At 45.1% G+C, this 8,296-nt stretch overlaps 1 non-coding gene across 1 annotated transcript; it reads left to right on the top strand.

Moving 5' to 3' along the window:
• Nucleotides 1-7,559: 7,559 nt before the first annotated feature.
• Nucleotides 7,560-7,666, top strand: LOC120254639. The gene has a single exon (XR_005534691.1). It is a non-coding gene; the product is annotated as a small nucleolar RNA R71 (small nucleolar RNA).
• Nucleotides 7,667-8,296: the final 630 nt, after the last annotated feature.

Raw genomic sequence — 8,296 nt, 5'->3', positions numbered from 1 at the left:
TATTATGCTTCCTAATCAACGCAATGGTGAGTCGTGGAAATCCTTACATACATAGTCCCAAATCTAAGGTCAACTATGCCTAACTCTATACATGTCCCGGAGGAGAAATCGAACAATCTCAACACCTCGCACTCGCATAGTGTTGCAATGAACTCTAGGGATTCCAAGTGATAAATCTCTTCCTAAATATAGACCTAACCCTTTGGTCCAGGCGGAAGGTCCCTAGGCACAATTAAGCCCTATATACTAAGATCCTCTCAACGCTTCACTCCATTGGACGCGCAACTAGGCCCCAGCAGAGGTTCATCCCTTAGACCACTCACTCTATTATGCCCGCAAAGAACTCAAGGAAGGGAGGTAGAATCTATCACGCCGGAGGGGAAAGGGGACGCTCCTGTACCTCTCGACTCATTCTCTCAACCCTCTCCAACCTAGCTTTGTCTAACGCTCGTGGTGTGTCACTCACTCACAAGGTTACCAACAAGAACTCTCAACCCTAGTGTCACTCTAGGGGAAATGTTCATACAATCAAGCATTCAAGGTTGGAACTCACAATAAACATCAATTTATTGAAAGCATAATAAAGAAGTTCAATGAAACGAATACATCCTAGGGTTCACAATCATCCAAGTACCCACTAGGGGTTTAGCTCTCCATGGAGCTTAATACAACCAAAGAAATCAAATGTAAAAGCAATGAATCCATAACAAAACCCCCTCGATGGTCGTGTCGATGGTCTTGTGGAGAATCCTCTACTCGTCGTCCAAAGATTCCTTCGTCAGGTATAGGATACGCCTCGATCGAAGTTCCCCTACCAAACTTCTTCCTAATGAAATCACGATGTCGGAACCGTAGAACTTCTTCAAAACCTTGGCCAATACCCCTCGAAACCCTAGCCGAAGTCCTCTCACAAATTGGGGAAAAGATGGAGAAAAGAATACCAAAATCGGGGCTAAAATCGGCTTTAAATAGGGCTGGAATCGGGCGACTCCACGGGCGTGTATGATGTCACACGCCCCTGTGGAATTTCCACACGGGCGTGGATAATTTCCACACTCCCGTGTGGATTCTCTGTTTCTCTGATTTCTCGGCCGGGTTGCTACAGTACTTGCTACAGTGTTTTACTACAATACATGCTACATTACTATACCGAAAATACTCCCGAATCTCATACTTTCATTGGGGTAACGCAAACGGGAACACATTTACGTCGTGAATCACTTGCCTCTTCAATGATGTGCACGTTGCTGGATCTCTTATTCTTATATGCATAAATCAGAATGTTCGAGTGTGATAGCCTTTGTGCCCCTCCAAATGAATGTGCTCAATCGAATACGAGGAGGTTGGCACACACTCTAGCATCTCACACCTGACCTATGTCTTCGCGTTTGAACCTTAGCAAGATCTCCTCCAAAATAGGTGCATTATGATCCACATTGGCCTATTTCCTTCATACTCGGCCTCACAACCCTACCTGCATAAAAGTAACATAAAAACACACATATTAACGTAAAAACCTGAGAAACATAATGCTCAACATAAGGAATGAACGCTTCGCATTCATATCGCACAAGCACTTATCAAACTCCCCCACACTTAAGCTTTTGCTTGTCCTCAAGCAAACATTAAAACATTCTGTGCATTGATGAAGAAAATATTGAAAGTGCTTGGCCTTAGGTTCACCAAGGTATACAAAGAGAGTATTCTACAAGTAAGGAAAATTTCAACACAAAATGTGAAAAAATCAATGCTCTAGCTATAAACTTGAATCATAAAAAGGACAACAAACCCGAATTTCGTGTATGTGTGTGAACTCACTCAAAAGAACCTAAGGTATACTCCTCAAAGTTCTAAGTACAAGGGACTTATTTATCTACAAAAGTGCAAAAATTTAAAAGATGGTAGTAGCTTCACACATCCTCTAAGGTAGCTCCTTTCCAAAAGCCGCCGCTAAGGTGGCTTTCACACTTTCGAGATGGTAGCTCTTTCTACCCGAGTGGTAGCTTTCACTCATCCTATGAGGTAGCTCTTTCTCTCATTAAGGCATAACTAGTATCCGACTTGTGAGAGTAGCTTCATACTTCATAGGTGGTAGCTCTTTCCACCCAACAAACACAAATAAACAATAAAACTATTTTGTTCCTTCTTTTTCATTTTCAAATTTTGAGTTTAGCACAAGAAAAATAAACCTAACTAGTCCCTTTTAACATCGAACATGAGTTTCCAATAGAGTTCAAAGAGTGAGTAGTGCACTAAATGTAAATCGGGGAAAAATTCCTAAGAATTCAAACAAGAACTAGAGTATGAAAACATTCAATGTTAACAATTCTCCTAGACTTAAGAATACAATCATTGCAACTACGGTGAACCGCCATTGGCTATGTGAGCATATATCAATCAAGAACAATAGAAAAGATGTGCGCATTATGAAACTCCCCCCCACACTTAAGTTGTACATTGTCCTCAATGTACACATGCAAGCTCACTCAAAATATATCATTCAAAAATAGATGTGGGAGAAGCAATCAAAACATTACTCCCCTGACTCCTAGTGTTGCGTTTGATGAAGCTAATTCATTGGGAGTAGTGTTCCAACGGGTTGTGAAGCTCGCACGGCCAAGTGCCAAAGCACCTTGGCCGTACCCATGACTAAGTCTCAATTTCCAAGAAGACAAGACCATCTGCACGCACACACGAGGGGATTCAGTGAAGCTCAAGAAAAACAAAAATAACTCGAGTGTATATAAAAGATGAAGCAATGAATAGAACTCAATAATGCAAAATAACATAAACTTAGAAGGAAAAATCCTTTCTGAGTGAACAAGTTTAAAAACAAGAAAATAAGAAAAGTAATATGCATGAAAGTAAAAGAAAGGTCAAGTGTCGAAGTCGCTCTCGGTCTCCACTGCTGCTGCTGAAGTGGAAGCATATAGTGGGTCCTCTGGTGCTGGGGTCGAGGATGGAGGTGCTGGAGGTACTGGCGGTGCATGAAGAGTCCTTGGCTGCAGGATGAATGATGAGGCAACGTCTTGCTTTAGGATCTGCTGTAATATGTCGAAATGCGCCATGAACTCTATGTACTGAGTGGCCTGCGTAGCCCTAATCTCAGCAACCTCGGCTCGAACCACTCCCATAGCATTCTCGAGCCTCTCAAAGCGATCATTGGCTCGAGAAGGTGAAAACATACGCACTGGAGGTGGTTCCTCAGCCGCTGGAGGTGCCTCGGTGTCCATCATTGCGGGCTGAGGCTCGAGGGCAGGCTGAGATGCTCCAACGTCATCACCCTCATTCTCAGCTATCTTTGGGGCTGGTAGAACTAACGCAAAAACCCCTGTCCGAACCCTGCGGACCATGCCCATCAACCGCATTGTCTCTAGACCCAGGGGAGCGGGTACACTCGTCTTCTCGGCCCCGTGAATCGAATCCAAGAGACCCATGCCCAACACTGATCTCGTAATGTAAGGACCCGAGAAGATCGCTCCCAGTCTAGTGTACTGTCCCTGATATCTGATGTAATCAGCCAAGATGTGCCCTAAATGTATCGGTACGCGCTCTACCATCGAGTACAAGTACAGCAACTCCTGGCGGCTCAGGATACCATTACTATCGCCACGGCCATTCACCGACCTACTCATGATTGTGTGCAAATATCTGTAGGCAGGCCGGGAAAGGCACGTGGCCTTGGAAAACCCAGGCTCGTACTGACCCTGACCGCATAGCATTCTGTAAGTTCTCTGCGGGGTCAGGGTTCCAGGATAATCACTAGTTAACTGTGCGTACTGCTCAGAATCTGTGAATGCCTCCTCGTATAAGCCCAGTAGTGTGGAGAACTGCGTAATGCTCAAACTATGGTGGTGTCCAAACACTCTGAACTGAATGGTGCCCAAACTGTTGAAGCTCGCATACCCTCTATCAAACTCAAACGAGGAGAGCACCTCTAGTGCAAACTCTCGGATAGCTGGCTCTCTAATTGTCAACAACTGCCACCAACCCCCCTCTGAAACAAGGTCCTCAATCTCCTCAGCGAACTCATCTCCCTGCTGAAGATCTCCTAATATAGTCGTGTCCAGGAATCGAGTCTGTCCGAAGTGGAGTCTTGATAAGCGCTCATAACGGGCCTGATGTTCGGGAATAGAAAATCGCATGCCCTCGGGCTTAGAGGATGACTCACGTGGCCTCTTATCAGTTTACTTCTTTGTCCTAGGTGCCATGATCTGCCAAATTTAAACCAAATTAGTCAAACAAGTTGATAAAACAATACTGCAGAAATCTACACGGTCGTGTGGAATTTCCGCACACCCGTGTGGATTCACGGGGCGTGAGAAACGCACGCCCAGGTATCAACAATCCAAAAATACACATCAATAATATCTCTAACTTCGTTCTAAACTTAAATCATTGTTCCAATTGAAGAAATGAAGCATTGTAGACTAGATTAATCAATAGAAATCATGAATTGACGAAGAAGATGAAGAAAATGAATTTACCGAAGAGGAGAAATGAGAAAATAGAGAGCCGGCCGAAAAACTTGCTAAAATCCCACCAAACTGGTGCAATGGACTCGGAGAATGTTGTGAGAGTGTTTTCAAGGGAAAAGGAGTTGTGAAGAAGGAGAGAAATCATCCCCTTTTTAAACAGAACTCGCGACTTTTGATGTTTTGTGCATCCATACGGGCGTGTGAAAATTCCCCACGCCCATGTGCCTCACTTCAAAAGCTCCACAGGGGCGTATGCACGCCCCTGTGCGCTCTCGGAAAAAACTCTCACTGACTTAAAACGATCTCCCACGGGCGTGCGGAAATTATCCACGCCCGTGCGCCAGACCCACAGGGGTAGACGCATGCCCCTGTGGCTTCCCTGGTCATCTGAGAAAAATATCAAGTCGCCCACACGCTCGTGCGGAAATTCCCCACGGCCATGGGCATTCACAGGCCTCAACTCACAGGGGCGGCCGCACGCCCCTGTGTTTTCTCAGGATGGAGGGAGCAACCTGCAGAGTTTCGCACGGGCATGCGGAAATTACCCACGCCCATGCGTGGTTCACAAGGTCATCCATAGGGGCGAGTCCACGCCCCTGTGTATTCTCGGGAAAATCTGCCCAACTCTGCAGGAAGGCACACGCCCGTGTGGAAATTACCCACGGGTGTGCGCCAGTCGCATGATCGTCCCACGGGCAGCCGCACACCCCTGTGTCCTTTCTGGAAGAGTTCACAGTACACACCCATGGGCGTGTGGAATTTCCACACGCCCGTGTGTTTTCTCTGGATGACTTAGAAAAACCTGTAGGCTCTATAGAACTAGCCTGAACATGTTTACACACTCAGAGCCTGCCCTATTGTGCAAGGTATACCAGATAAAAACACAAAATAGAACTCAAACGACCAAACTTCGCCAATTCTCAACAAAACATACAATGAATTCTTTTTAAAAACCCACAATAAAAGTCGTAGCACAAGCACCCAAAAATTGAAACACCAACACTTAACAATTTATTCATGCAAACAAACTAAACTAAAAGTATGAAAAAACAGTAAACACTTGGGTTGCCTCCCAAGAAGCGCTTGTTTAACGTCACTAAGCTTGACGTATCTTTCTTACCTCACGGGGGTTCATGAATGAAGGTTGCCCTCTTACCCATAACTTGAAAGCATGATGAGCAAAATCTCTTGAGGGTAGAGGGTGTACTATCGGGCTTTGGACCACCTAGCAATTGTTCGTCCAACTCCCTTGGCTCATGTATGTCTCCAACAGTCTTGGGGTGTTTTCAGTGGCGTCTTTGAGCCCTCTTCATTTTCCAGAGCACCTTCTTCAAGATTCCCGGGGTAGATGTTTCCTCTCCGGTCGAACCAAGCATTAGTACTTCTTCATTGCTCTCCCCTTGGTCGAACAAACCTTCATACGGATCCGGGTTGAACATTTCCTGTATATATTCATCAACAATCTCATCAGTTGTGTCTAGAAAATACAAAGTGTCATCAAAATCGAGAGAATGCCGCATGGCTTCAGCAAGGCGGTAAGTGAGCTTATCGTCTCCGACTCTCAACGTGAGCTCTCCGCTGTCCATGTCAATCAATGCTTTGGAAGTCTGCGAGAACGGTCTCCCAAGTATCAAGGGTACATCTGCATCCTCATCAACATCTAGCACTACAAAGTCAACCGGAAAAATATACTTGTCCACCTTGACAAGTACGTCTTCAATGATGCCTCTCGGATGTCGTACCATTCGGTCCGCCAATTGTAAAGTCATCCGAGTAGGTCTAGGCTCACCCAGGCCTAGCTTTTGGAAGAAAGTATATGGCATGACGTTGATACTTGACCCTGAATCCGCCAATGCCATCTCCTCACCTAAGTTGCTGATGTTGCATGGAATAATGAAACTTCCAGGGTCTTTCTTCTTGTTCGGCATGTTCTTTTGTAACACAGCCGAGCATGAAGCATCAAGCACTACTGAAGCACTCTCCTCCAATTTTCTCTTGTTGGTCAATAGGTCTTTCAGGAACTTCGCATACTTAGGCATTTAAGCCAAAGCCTCAACAAAAGGAATGTTGATGTGGAGTTGCTTGAACAAACTCAGGAATTTCATATACTGGCTATCCCCTTGGTCATTCTTTAATCTAGAGGGATAAGGGATTCTTGGCTTGAAAGATGGGGGTGCCACCTCTTTCTCTTTGTTTGCTCCCTTCTCAACCTCTACGACCTCGGGTGCGTGTTCTTTCGGCTTTTCACTCAGAAGCCGCCCTTCAACCTCACGACCGCTTCTCAAAGCGATCGCTTTCACATGTTCTCTCTGGTTGGTTTCCGTGTTGCTTGGTAAACTTCCATGTGGTCTTTCGGAAAGAGATTTCGCAATTTGCCCCACTTTATTTTCAAGGTTGTGCAAGGAGGCGTTGTGATTGCGAAGTGTAGCCTCGACTGATTCAAACCTTGTATTTGCCGATTGAACAAATCTAGCCAAGTGCTTCTCCAAATCCGTCATTCGGGTTTCCAAACTTGAAATTCTATTTTCCACTTGAGGGGCTTGTTGTTGTTGTTGGAACCCTGATGGCCCCATGGTCTTCTGTGGTCCTTGATTACTCCATGAAAAGTTGGGATGATTCTTCCAACCTGAATTGTAGGTGTTGTTGTATGGATTCCCTTAAGGTCTCATTCCATTACCTACAAAGTCAACATTCTCACCTGAATTGTAGGTGTTGTTGTATGGATTCCCTTAAGAAACATCACCAATGACAATTGGGCAATCGGAGGAAGCATGTCCTCCACCATAACCGGTGTAATTGCTGACGGCCGCCACTCTATTCGAAGCTATAAGATCTAGCTTCTTACTCAAACTCTCCACTTGGGCTGCCAATGAAGTTACCGCATCAATTTCATGGAGACCGGCCACCTTTTTCTTCTCTTTAGCGTTCCACTGGTAGCTATTTAACCCCATTTCCTCAATCAATTGACGAGCCTCGTCGGGGGTTTTGCTACCTGAGGTACCTCCTGCCGCCGCATCTAAGAGTTGCCTTGTACTCGGGTTCAAACCATTGTAGAAGGTTTGAACAATCATCCACTCCGGGAATCCATGTTGCGGACACTTGCGCAAGGGTTCCTTGAACCTTTCCCATGTCTCAAATAGAGACTCCAATTCCAACTGCATAAAGGATGAGATCTCATTCCTAAGCTTTGCTGATTTTTCGGGAGGGAAATAACGGGCTAGAAAAGCTTCTACCATCTCCTCCCATGTAGAAATTGAGGCCCTAGGTAATGAGTGTAGCCACTGCTTTGCTTTCCCCTTTAAGGAAAATGGGAATGCTCTCAATTTGATGGCATCATCCATCACACCATTTATCTTCAGCATGTCACACACCTCGAGGAAGCTCTCTATGTGACTATTTGGATCCTCATCGGCCAAATAGTTGAATTGTGTAGACTGCTACAGCATATGGATGAATGCCGGCTTTAGCTCGAAATTCTGAGCTGTAATTGGGGGACGCATAATACTCGATTGTGTCCCCAACACTGAAGGTCTGGCATAATCGGATAGTGTCCATTGTTGCTCATTTTGTTCTGCCATGTTGTCAGATCCTTCTACTTCCAAATCAGCTGGATTAGGCTGTTCTTGTACAGGTTCTTTCCCTTTCCTTCGAAGTGTACGTTCAAGCTCAAGGTCTCCTTCAATCAATATTGACGGATTCCATCGGGTCATAACCTGGAGCTGCACCAAAAGTAAACAAAAAAAATCAGAATGATGATAGAATAAGAAGATATGAAATAGAATGTGTAGTGGAATAGCTATGTGGAAGATCAATTGTGA

This window comes from Dioscorea cayenensis, unplaced genomic scaffold (assembly GCF_009730915.1).
Source record: "Dioscorea cayenensis subsp. rotundata cultivar TDr96_F1 unplaced genomic scaffold, TDr96_F1_v2_PseudoChromosome.rev07_lg8_w22 25.fasta BLBR01000557.1, whole genome shotgun sequence".
Taxonomy (NCBI): domain Eukaryota; kingdom Viridiplantae; phylum Streptophyta; class Magnoliopsida; order Dioscoreales; family Dioscoreaceae; genus Dioscorea; species Dioscorea cayenensis.
The sequence above is the reverse complement of the archived record's forward strand: the minus strand, read 5'-3'. Positions and strand labels throughout refer to the sequence as shown.